The 11,571-nt window shown below is 38.8% G+C and overlaps 1 pseudogene; it reads left to right on the forward strand.

Moving 5' to 3' along the window:
• Positions 1-8,822: 8,822 nt before the first annotated feature.
• LOC112645747 (U2 spliceosomal RNA) lies at positions 8,823-8,957 on the forward strand (annotated as a pseudogene).
• Positions 8,958-11,571: the final 2,614 nt, after the last annotated feature.

Raw genomic sequence — 11,571 nt, forward strand, 5'->3', positions numbered from 1 at the left:
CAGTATGTTGCCTTTCACAGCTTTTCTGTGAATAAATGTTGTACTATTATTTTATGAGTGTAACACAAAATTCCTGATTAAGAGAGCACCTTAAATTCATTTTGGAAAAAAACATTTTATTGGTTTGAAGATGAAAAATAACCATATCTTATGATTTACAAAGGACTCTAATCTTTGAATCCTCCAGAACTCAAACTTTCATTTAGGAAATGGGCAGTGTTTGTAGCTTATTGCTCAAAATTTATTGGAAATGATGACATTTTTAAAATTTATAACCCATTACAGAAGACAGTTATTATAAAATTGCTTCTTTATTCTATAATTCCAGAAATTCTACATTATTAAATTACTTAAAATACGAAGTAGTCTTTTTTATTTATTTATTTATTTTTTTGATGGCTTATGATGACTTAATTGGCAACACTTTTTCTTTGTGGAACATAAAAATAGAAAGACATTTCATACTTGATGGCAGCTTAGATCTGAGGAATTTCAGTAACCAAATGACCCAACCATTCCATGGCCCAAACAAGGTAGAAATTGTTCTCTCACTTAACAATCCAGAAACAAGTGTTGCAGGTTAGCTGGAGGCTCCATTGCTCTGTGTGATGATTCAGGGACCTGGGACTCTCCCACCTGGTTTGGACCTTCTTTGCCCCCCTCTTTGCACCGTTGAAGGTGGGTTGTTGGCATGTCTGAATCCTAGCTCATGAGAAGGTGGAAAGAGAAGAAGTGGAGAGGAAGCAATTTTCCTTTTGGGCAAGTGAGACAGAGGGGACAAGTCTTGCATCCCATTGGCGAGAACACTGTCACACCCGTTGCTGATAGCCACGTCCATGTGGTCAGGTGAATGATGTAGGCATTGTGATGTAGCATGAGGCTGCTATCAACCTAATGAGATAATAGGGGAGGATCATTTGCCTCTGGAGACAGTTGACTTTTTGCTTTGCGAATGCAAACATGGGGACGGGGTGGGGTGGAAACTATTGTATACATTTTCCCAAAGAATTGCCAAGAGATTCAATACGATCAATGACTAAACTGGTATTAGGTAGCTGTTGTCCTGTGACAAAGTAACCGAAACTTGAAGCTTAAAACAGCAAACATTTCCTGTCTCATAGTTCCAGTGGGTCGGGAATCCAGAAGTAGCTCGGCTCAGGGTCTTTTGCAAGGTTGCAGTCAAGGGGTCAGCTGGGGCTGCAGGCAACTCCATTCCCAAGATCCTGTTCCTGATTGTTGGCAGGCCTCATGTCCTTGCTGGCTGTGGGCTGAATTTGTCAGCTTCTTGCCAAATGGATTTTTCAATAGGGCAGCTCACAACATGGCAGCCAGGCTTCCCTCAGAGCAAGTGAGGAAGAGAGGAAGAGAATGAGTAAGATGGAAGTCACAGTCTTTCTAACCGAATCTCTGAAGGGGCATCACATCCCTTCTACTCTCTTCTGTGTCAGAAGTTACTATGCCAGCCCCCCCTAAGCAGAGGGAATCATAGACGGGTGTGAATGTTAGGTGGGGAGGATCAGTTGGAGCCCTCTTGGAGGCGGCCCACCATGGTATTCCACAGAGAAATCTGCACTGTTGGATGTTTTTCCAACAGAATGGACAATAATTGGTCATGCGAGGAACAGGCATTCACCTGCCTGAAGGTAGAAACTGATGCTATCTCAAAAGTTTCTTTACCCTGTGATTACATTCTCTGCAGTGAGATAGGTTCTTTCTATATTCTTAGTAAATTCCTCAGACATGCTATGGTAGTTCAACCATTATTTCTTTTATTTTCACACAGAGAACAAAGTCTGACTAAGCTCCCTCTAAGCGGTATATATAGTCATTTAGAGATACACTGTGAGGCTTTGAATCCCATCCCTTAACTTACCAGCTTCTTGGTGTTTTCTCTCTGTTTTCTCATCTGAAGAATGGAGATTATATTTCTACTTACCTCACAGCATTGTTATAGGGACTAAATGAGCTAAGGGCTTAGTACAAATGAAGATATGTATTATAAGATCAATATATGTGAGGTAACTAAAGAAATTTGATCTGTCCTTTAACTACTGAGAATTTTTTTTGGAAAAAAGCAGTTCATCTTTCTTCATATGATTTCCTATATGTCAACCACCTTGACATTCTCTCTTCCCTGACTTCCTACAATGAGTCTACATCTAATGGTATGACTCGAACACCCAAGCTTCGTGGCAAGATCACGTAGGTGAGCATGGAGCCAACCAATGAGATGGGAACTTCATTCTTCTTTTGTCATATGCTAAGGTTATAGCAAGCCTTTCATCCATTTATACTATATTTATGTTTTGGAACTTGTTTCTCCCATAGTAGTCTTTTCAATCTCCATAAAACAGCTAGAATTCAAATTAGAAAAATTCATTGGATGTCTTCTTAGTTGGTTCTTTGTAGCCTTTGATATTTTTATTCAAAAAATCATATTTATTCTAGAAAAATTAGTGAAAGTAAAAAAAAGAGATAAAGAAAAAGGTAAAAAAAAAATACACCCCAATCCCAATATATATATATACATATATATATTTTTTAAAGATTTTATTTATTTATTCATGAAAGATACAGAGAGAGAGAGGCAGAGACATAGGCAGAGGGAGAAGCAGGCTCCAGGCAGGGAGCCTGACATGGGACTCGATCCTGAGACCACAGATCACGCCCCAAGCCAGGGGCAGGTGCTCAACCACTGAGCCACCAGGCATCCCCCAAAATCCCAATATTAATGATCTCTTCTTAGTTGGTTTTTATAGCTTTCTATTTTTAATTTTAAAAAAGCATACTTATTCTAGAAAAAGCAAAGTAGTTTTAAAAAAAAGTAAATAAGGGGCCCCTAGGTGTCTCAGTGAGTTAAACATCTGACTTGTTTGAGCTCAGGTCACGATCTCAGGATCCTGAGATCAAGCTCCATGTCTGGCTCCACGCTGACCATGGAGCCTGCTTAAGATTCTCCCTCTCCCTCCCTGCCTCTCACCCCTGCTCTCTCTCTCAAAAAGAAAAAGAAAAGAAAAAAGCAAATAAGTAAGAAAAATAAAAAAAGAAAAGATAATACACTGATAATCCCTATATAGAGAGAAATATGACTAACATATTTGAGTCTGTCCTGGGTTCATTTTATATATAGTCTACAAAATATAATAATATGCACTCAATTTTATAATCTGTGCTTTTTTTTTCTTTTTTTTTCTTTTTTTACTCACTGGCCCACTGTGAGCAAGTTGATTTAGTTTAACAGAAGTAAGCCAACAGATGGGAAAAACCTGTGTGCCACATAGAAGTGAAGGAGAATCCGTTCAGAGAAAACAGGGAGACGTGGAGGATAATAAGACTGGTAATAGATGAGAGAGCAAGGAGGAGGGGGCTTTGGATACCTGGGAGATGCTGGATTGGCTCTTCTTTCCCCAGGAACACGCAGATGCCTGCAACAACTTGCTCTTTACCCTGCTGGGATCAAGAGACCCAGTCAGCATGGAAGCCAGTGGCAGACTTTCTCCATGCTTCTATTTTATGCACCTGGTGACCACCCTGTGTGTACAGAAGGGGACCCTCAAGAGTACATTCTGAACACCTAATATATATACTTTCAGAATTCATCTTCATAAAGATTCCACTGATGTTTCATTGGAGGACTGAATTGAAAGAGCCAATACCTATTACAATATATCTTTTTCTTTTTTTTTTTTCTTAAATTTTTTTATCGGAGTTCAATTTGCCAACATATAGCATAACACCCAGTTCTCATCCTGCCAAGTGTTCCCCTCAGTGCCCATCACCCAGTCACCACAACCCCCCGCCCACCTCCCCTTCCACTACCCCTTGTTCATCCCAGAGTTAGGTGTCTCTCATGTTTTGTCACCCTCACTGATATTTTCACTCATTTTCTCTCCTTTCCCTTTATTCCCTTTCACTAATTTTTGTATTCCCTAAATGAATGAGACCATATAATGTTTGTCCTTTTCCGATTGACTTATTTCACTCAGCATAATTCCCTCCAGGTCCATCCATATAGAAGCAAATGGTGGATATTTGTCGTTTCTAATGGCTGAGGAATATTCCATTGTATACATAGACCACAGCTTCTTTATCCATTCATCTTTTGATGGACACCGAGGCTCCTTCCACAGTTTGGCTATTGTGGACATTGCTGCCATAGACATCGGGGTGCAGGTGTCCCAGCATTTCACTGCTCTGTATCTTTGGTCTTTTTCTTCTAAAAATATCACATCTTGGGACACCTGGGTGGCTCAGTGGTCGAGTGTCTGCCTTCGGCTCAGGTTGTGATCCCAGGGCCCTGGAATCAAGTCCTGCATCAGGCTTCCCGTGGGAGCCTGCTTCTCCCTCTGCCTATGTCTCTGCCTCTCTCTGTGTGTTTCTCATGAATAAATAAAATATTTTTAAAAAATAAAAATAAAAATATCACTTCTCAAATTGAAGTCCATATAATCGGCTAATATGACATTTTTCCAACCTGAATGAAGACACTAGACTATTAAACTTGAGCTTAATAGTATATTTTCAATGAAAAGTAACTAACCCAACATTCACATTGGGCAATTTAATTTAATTTAGGTTGGCCAAGGAGAAAAAAAATAGAAAAAAAATCCCCATAAATCACTAATTTCAAGAATGAAAAAGATGTTATTCTATAGACAGAAAGTGATAAGAAAATATTATAAACAATTCTATGCTGATAAATTCAACAACTAGAGAAGCTAAGTGGGAATGATTCTAGTTAAAAATGGTAAATGTACAGAAAAGAGGGCATTTATTTGTTTTAAACCCAAAGAAACTGAAAGGGAGGGGAAGACTAAAAGACCAGAAACAACGGAAGGATCTCATTTTGAATGACTTCCCAATAAATTAAACAATGGATCATTGGCCCGGGATGAAGTAGGAAGAGGGCTGGCAATAGGAATTATTTTTCTAACAGCTAAGACTAGATTTTCTTCTTTAATGGAAAGGCAACTGATTATTGAGATAAAAAAAAAAAAAAAGCAGGGGCATCTGGCTGGCTCAGCCCATGGAGTCTCTGACTCTCGATTTGGGCGTTGTAGGTTTGAGCCCCACCATGGGTGTAGAGATTATTATTATTATTTTAATCTTGAAAAAAGGGGCACCTGGGGGGCTCATTGGTTGAGCATTTGCCTTTGGCTCAGGTCATGATCTCGGGGTCCTGGGATTGAGTCTGCATCAGGCTCCCCACAGGGGCCTACTTCTCCCTCTGCCTGTGTCTCTGCCTCCCTCTCTGTGTCTCTCATGAATAAATAAATAAAATCTTTCTTAAAAAAAGCAGAAAAGCCATCCTTATATAATCCTTACAGGACTGATGATACAGAAATCTCAAAATTGGATGGGGAAAACCTTCCTCCCAGCCAGATATTACCAGTGATGTGTAGCAGAATCTTGCATGACTTCTGGCATCTAAGCAGCACAGTATCATATTGCAGCCTGATTTTTTTTTCTGCTGAAACATTGTAGTTAGAGGTTTGGATTTTACAATTCTAATCTGTTTCTGAAATGATTTCTGAAGGATTTTTACAAACAAGGCAGTTTGTTAAAGGAGTCGGTGTCTGGATGCTAAAAGGAAAGCTAAAAGGTTATATTTTCGACATTTCTGGCCAGCTGGGACATTTCCGTCACCTGGTCTTCCTAAATGCCTAGTGGCAAGTGTATTTTAATTAACGGAAGCTAAAACTGGGACCCACATGACCCATTTCACTGAAGCCCCTCACTTACCTTACAGGTGAGAAAGTCACACATCTGTCAGCTCACAGATGTTGAGTGATTGGCACATAACTAGTTAGTGACAGACCCATAATTTAAGTCACATCATCTATACCTACTAAGCGTTCTGTGCCCAATTTTGTGCCAAGTGCCTTAGTGTCACAAGAAACTCTGATGAGAAAACAGTGTCAACAAAAAGTCTTTTCCACTTTTCGTTTCTCCTGGTAAAACTGAGAGCCTGAACTGAGAGCCCTATCACAGCTCGACGGGTAGATTCGTAGAAAAACACATGGGCAAGACCATGAAAACAGCCCACACTCTTGCACATCGGCTTCTGACTCTGGGAAACTCAACACTGGTTTAAAAAATGTAGGTTTTTCTCCTTGGTGGCCCTGCAACCCTATACTTCCTTTTTCTCAGGCAGCTCTGCCTTAAAAAATCACACATCTGGAGTACTCCCGGGCTCAATGCACCAGACCTAACTCGTTTCCCACTCATAAATGGGCTCCCATAAGACCCGTGTTTTTCCAACTGAGGATCGTGACCCATTAGTGTACCATGAAATCAATTCAGTGGGTCATAACTGACGTGTTTTTTTAATTATATAAAATAGAGTGCATTCTCTCCTCTACCATTCGACCTCCACTAATATTTTAGGCTTGAAGGGGATTTTCTTTGACTTATATTGGGTAGCCTCGAGGAGAGGTAGTCTCTTTTCGTCCTGATTTTGTGTGCGTTAACATCCATTCTAGGTTTAGTTTACTAGGATCCCCATAAATCCTGACCAAGAAAAGTCCCTTGTAGAGGGTCCTTAAAAGAAGAGACCCTGCTTCCCTATGCACTGTTTATGCAATAATTAACTCAGGGTGCTGTCGCAGTCCTTCCAACTTGCTCCTTGCCAGGGGGCCCAGAAGCTGTGGACCTCGCAGGTAAATCGCACCCAATTGAATTCCTGCCTCTTCTGTGCAAATCAGAGTCTAAGTGTCTCCTCAGAGCCTCATGGGCTCTTTGAAGCTTTAGCTGCCAGAAAACATGGGTCTGAGAGGATGAGAATCAGCTGGAGTTCAAGAGTCAGTCTCACTCCCTCCCCATTGGAAAACCACATTGAAATATTTGTCCTCTGTGCTTTGTTCCTAAAGCAAACACTATTTAGCTAAGTATGGTGTAAAGGGTTGCCATTTGCCACAACCGATAAATAAACTGGTAACCACAATGATGAGGGAGGAGTGGGGGTATTTTGTGGTCTTGGGGGGAATTGAAAGCTCTCTTTCACTGGAGACAGGCTACAAAAGACAAAAAAATCATCAAAACAAGGAAATAAGTTGTTGTCTTAGAATAGAAGCTTTGTTGGCTGCTGTGGGAGAGCATATTTGTATTTTTAGATGATTGCTCATCAGCAGGTAAAAGAATGTGTTGCATTATTTTTCTGATAAAGAGATTAAAGGTGGAAGTATGATTCAAGTTTCATTTTCCCATTTTCTTTCATTTACTAATCTGTTTTAAAAAATTGTATTTTGGAGCCTAATACATATGGAAAAAAATAGATGACTGGCTTTTCCTGGTCAAAGCAAATTTCAAAGGGACAAAACTTTTTTTTTAAGATTTTACTTATTATTTACTTAATATTTTACTTATTCGTGAGAGACACAGAGAGAGAAGCAGAGACACAGGCAGAGGGAGAAGCAGGCTTCCTGGGGGGAGCCCGATGCGGGACTCGATCCCAGGATTCTGAGATCAGGCCCTGAGCCAAAGGCAGATGCTAACTGCTGAGCCACCCAGGCGTCCCCAAAAGGGGCAAAATTTAAAAACAAAGTACTAAATAAATGATGCTGTGGGCTCAGATAAATTTAAAAATTTAGCTGTGTATAGTAGTTGCAGGTAATCTAGAAGATTAACTTGCAAGTCTTTTCTTTCTTTCTTTCTTTCTTTCTTTCTTTCTTTCTTTCTTTCTTTTTTTTTTTTTTTTTTTTTTTTAAGATTTTATTGATTGATTTGACAGAGAGAGAGAAAAAGCCCATACACAGGGGGAAGGGCAAAGGGAGAAGCAGACTCACCACTGAGCAGGCTCGATTCCAGGACCCCGGGATCATGACCTGAGCTGAAGGCAGGCACTTAACCCACTGAGCCACCAGGCGCCTCAAGTCTTTTCTATTTATGTAAACTTTTGGTTTCATGGGGATTTGGTGAAATTTGCTTTATTTGTACCTAGAGACATACAGATGAGTGCTAAAGAATTCACCAAATAATTTTCACAGGATCAATGAATCAGGGGCATATCTAAATTTACATTCAGTTGTCTAAAATACAAAAATATGATCTTGGCAATATTTGTGTATTTTATCCATGTGTACCAGATATTTTTGAAAAGAAAAATATACTGGAAAGTTCCAAGTTCCATTTATATTAAAAACTTTTTGCATCATCTACGATTGAAATATGATTGTAAACTACGTGGGATTGTGGTAGTGTGGAGTAGCATGATTATCTCAAATGACCAGAAGTCATCTATAATGACATCTATGATACCCATAACTTAAAGCAATCTTAAATTTTTGTCCAATATAAAATTCTCAAGGTTTAAAAAGGAAAAGTCAGTGCTGTGTCTATATATACCCTTCATAATTGGATAGATTTATTTAATTACTCCTTTCAGTTCCTTTTACTTGAGAGATTTAAGCATCTTATATTTTTGTCTATTTATAAAATGCATATACAACATTTTGGTGTATATTCTCTCAGTCTTTTGTACTTTTAATATCTACATATTTGCATATGGAATATATATATATTTATGATCATACTCACTTTATAGTTTCTTGAAAATATATCGTAATTATTTGCCCATAACAGTGGAAATTGTCAGAAATGCAATTTTAAGGGTTATATTTCATCATGTAGATCTGCCCTAGTTCATTTAACCATTCTGCTGTGTTATTGGGCAGTTAGTTATTTCCAATCTCTTTTAAATAATGTGTGATGAATGCATTTGTTTAGGAATTCTTGGATTTTTCTCCCACTAACTTTTTAGAAAGAATTCCAGACAATGAAAATACTGGGGCAACCCTATTTTCCCCATTGATTAAAGGTACTTTATTATTTCTCAGCCTTTTAGCTAAGAGCAAGGGTAGTATCTGTTCTTATCAGTTTAAGATACTTTATCATATACTAGATTCTTAGATATGATCAACAACAAGGCCTATACATTCTGTCACATTGATTTATCCATTGATTTTACCACTATGTTAAATTTTTATATAAAGTTTTAACATCTAATAAAGCAAGTTCCTGCTCAGTTACCCACCCCCCTTTTGGCTAAGTTCATCTCTTTAGTGTTTTAAAAAAAGTTTAGAATAATTTTTGGTGTTCTAAAACCATACAATTTTTTAAGGAGGTGGGATTTTTATTGGAATTTGGATTAACCATGTAAATTAATTTGGGAAAAATTAGTATTTCTATGATATATCTCTTCAAGTAGCAAAACTTTCTTTTGCATTTCAAGAAATAAATGCGTTTTTTTTTAACATAGGTCTCACACACTTCTTGATACAGTATTAGTAGGTTGTTTTACTATTAGATTGTTAGACTTCTATGCTTCATATGTTTATTATCAGAATTATTTTATAACCACTTATAATTGGCATGTAGCTTTGTTAATTATTAAATTATCTTGGATTTTCTCAAAAAAATCACATTCTCTCAGGCACCTGGATGGCTCAATACTTGAGCGTCTGCCTTGGGCTCAGACCATGACCCTGGGGTCCTGGGATCAAATCCCACATCGGGCTCCCAACTGGGAGCCTGCTTCTCTCTCTGTCTATGTCTCTTCCTCTCTCTGTGTCTCTCATGAATAAATAAATAAAATCTTTTTTAAAAATCCATATTATCTACAGATTATGATTTACTTATTCAATGACAAATATTAAGCATCTACTCTATGCCAGCCAGAACTTCTAAGCACTGGGCACCCAATACTGGGGGGAAATGTATAGATTATGGGGGTTATGTTTCTAGCAGGAAAGAACATTTATCCAAGTTTTACTAGAATAACATAGAAGTTAGGTTAGAGAGTGCTTACAGCAAGTGAGCAAAGAAGAGGCAACTAAAAAACAAGAGCAGGTACTAAAATTTTAGACAGAGCAAAACGCCTGATCAAAAAAGGATCTACTACATAAAGAAGTTGAAGTAAGTCAGGAAGAGTAGTAGTCAATAAGATTTTCAAAATATATGATGAGAGGCCAGATAATTGGGGTCTTTATGAGCCATAGTAACACCCTGGAGTTTTTATGTGGGGCAAGTTGGAAAAGTATTGGAAGATTTTGAGTAATAATAATAATAATAATCTGAAATGCTTCAAATAGTTATGGTTTGGCTGCTGTTGTGACAACAGGTTTAAGAGGAGGGAAGTAAGGAGATCAGTTGGGAAGCAGAGAAGAAGCTGTGGTTCTCCCTCCATGGAGTGAGCCTTGGTTCACCGCAAAGGCACCTGTGGATGGCTCTCATATATACTGACTACTTCCTGTTTCTTTGCTTGAGAAGGGCAGCAGGGAGTACCAGGGAGCTCTACTTAGAATTGACCCACAAAGAATGGAAAAGAGAGTTGGTGCATTAAAGATGCTGGTTTCTCTCAGTGGGACGGGTCTGAGGTGTGCTCTTCAGAGTCTCAGAGGGTCCCCAGCAGAACCGAGCTCCCATGTCCCAGAGTGGGATCTCACTCTTCAATGAGGGTCCATCCACTTTCCCTAGTCCATTTTCCATCTACTTGCCATGCTTCCCGGGAGCACCCTCCTAGAGGTGGCTTTTGGGGGAATCCAAACCAAGATAGGGGTCTATCGTAGTAATCCAGGCAAGACAGGATAACAACTTGGACCACCGTGGATCCTTCAAGTGGGAATAACTGATTTCTGCTGATTATACTGTAAAGAAGAGCTGAAAGGATTTGCTGACACATTTAATGTCAAATGTACAAGAGGAAGAGGAATCTAGATGACTAGATGACTTTTTGTCTGAGCAATTGGAAGGATAAGGTATCCACTAACTAAAATGGAATAGTGCCATCCATCTGGAAGAAACCTAGTATATGGTGTGAGGTAGCAGTAGGTTTTGTTTTTGTTTTTGTTTTTATATATGAGTTTCCAGTTGATCCAGCACCATTTACTGCCAAGACCCTCCTGTGTACATCGTCCTGCAGTATCCCTTTTGTCAAAAATCAAGTGACTGTAAATGTGGTTATTTGTCCATACTCGCTATTCTGTTCCATTAGCCTATACGTCTATTCTTACACAAATATCCCACCTTCTTATTTTCTATAAATTATAAGTCATTATATTCATCAGTGTAATTCCTCTAGCACTGTTCCTGAAAATTATTTTTTGTAACTTTATAATATCTTCAAAATTCATAATAAATCCTAGTATCTGGCATGTAATTCCCTCAACTCTATCCTTTCTGAAGATTATTTTTATAACTTTATAATAATTTTAATAATTAATGGTGTAATCCCTTCTTTTCTGTGCCTCTTGAGGTTACTCAGACCTATTTAATTTTGTCAAAATTTAGAAGCAGCTTATCACCCCCCCCACACACACACACACAGAGCTGAAATTACCAGATTTATGTTGAATTTTTAAATCAATTTGGGGAGGGACACCTGGGTGGTTCAGCAGTTGAGTGTCTGCCTTCGGCCTAGGGCATGATCCCAGAAGACCCAGGATCGGGTCCCCCCTCGGGCTCCCTGCATGGAGCCTGCTTCTCCCTCTGCCTGTGTCTCTGCCTCTTTCTGTGTATCTCTCATGAATAAATAAATAAAATTAAAAAAAATCAATTTGGGGAAAATTAACAATT

The sequence above is a fragment of the Canis lupus genome, chromosome 1, assembly GCF_003254725.2.
Source record: "Canis lupus dingo isolate Sandy chromosome 1, ASM325472v2, whole genome shotgun sequence".
Lineage (NCBI taxonomy): Eukaryota > Metazoa > Chordata > Mammalia > Carnivora > Canidae > Canis > Canis lupus.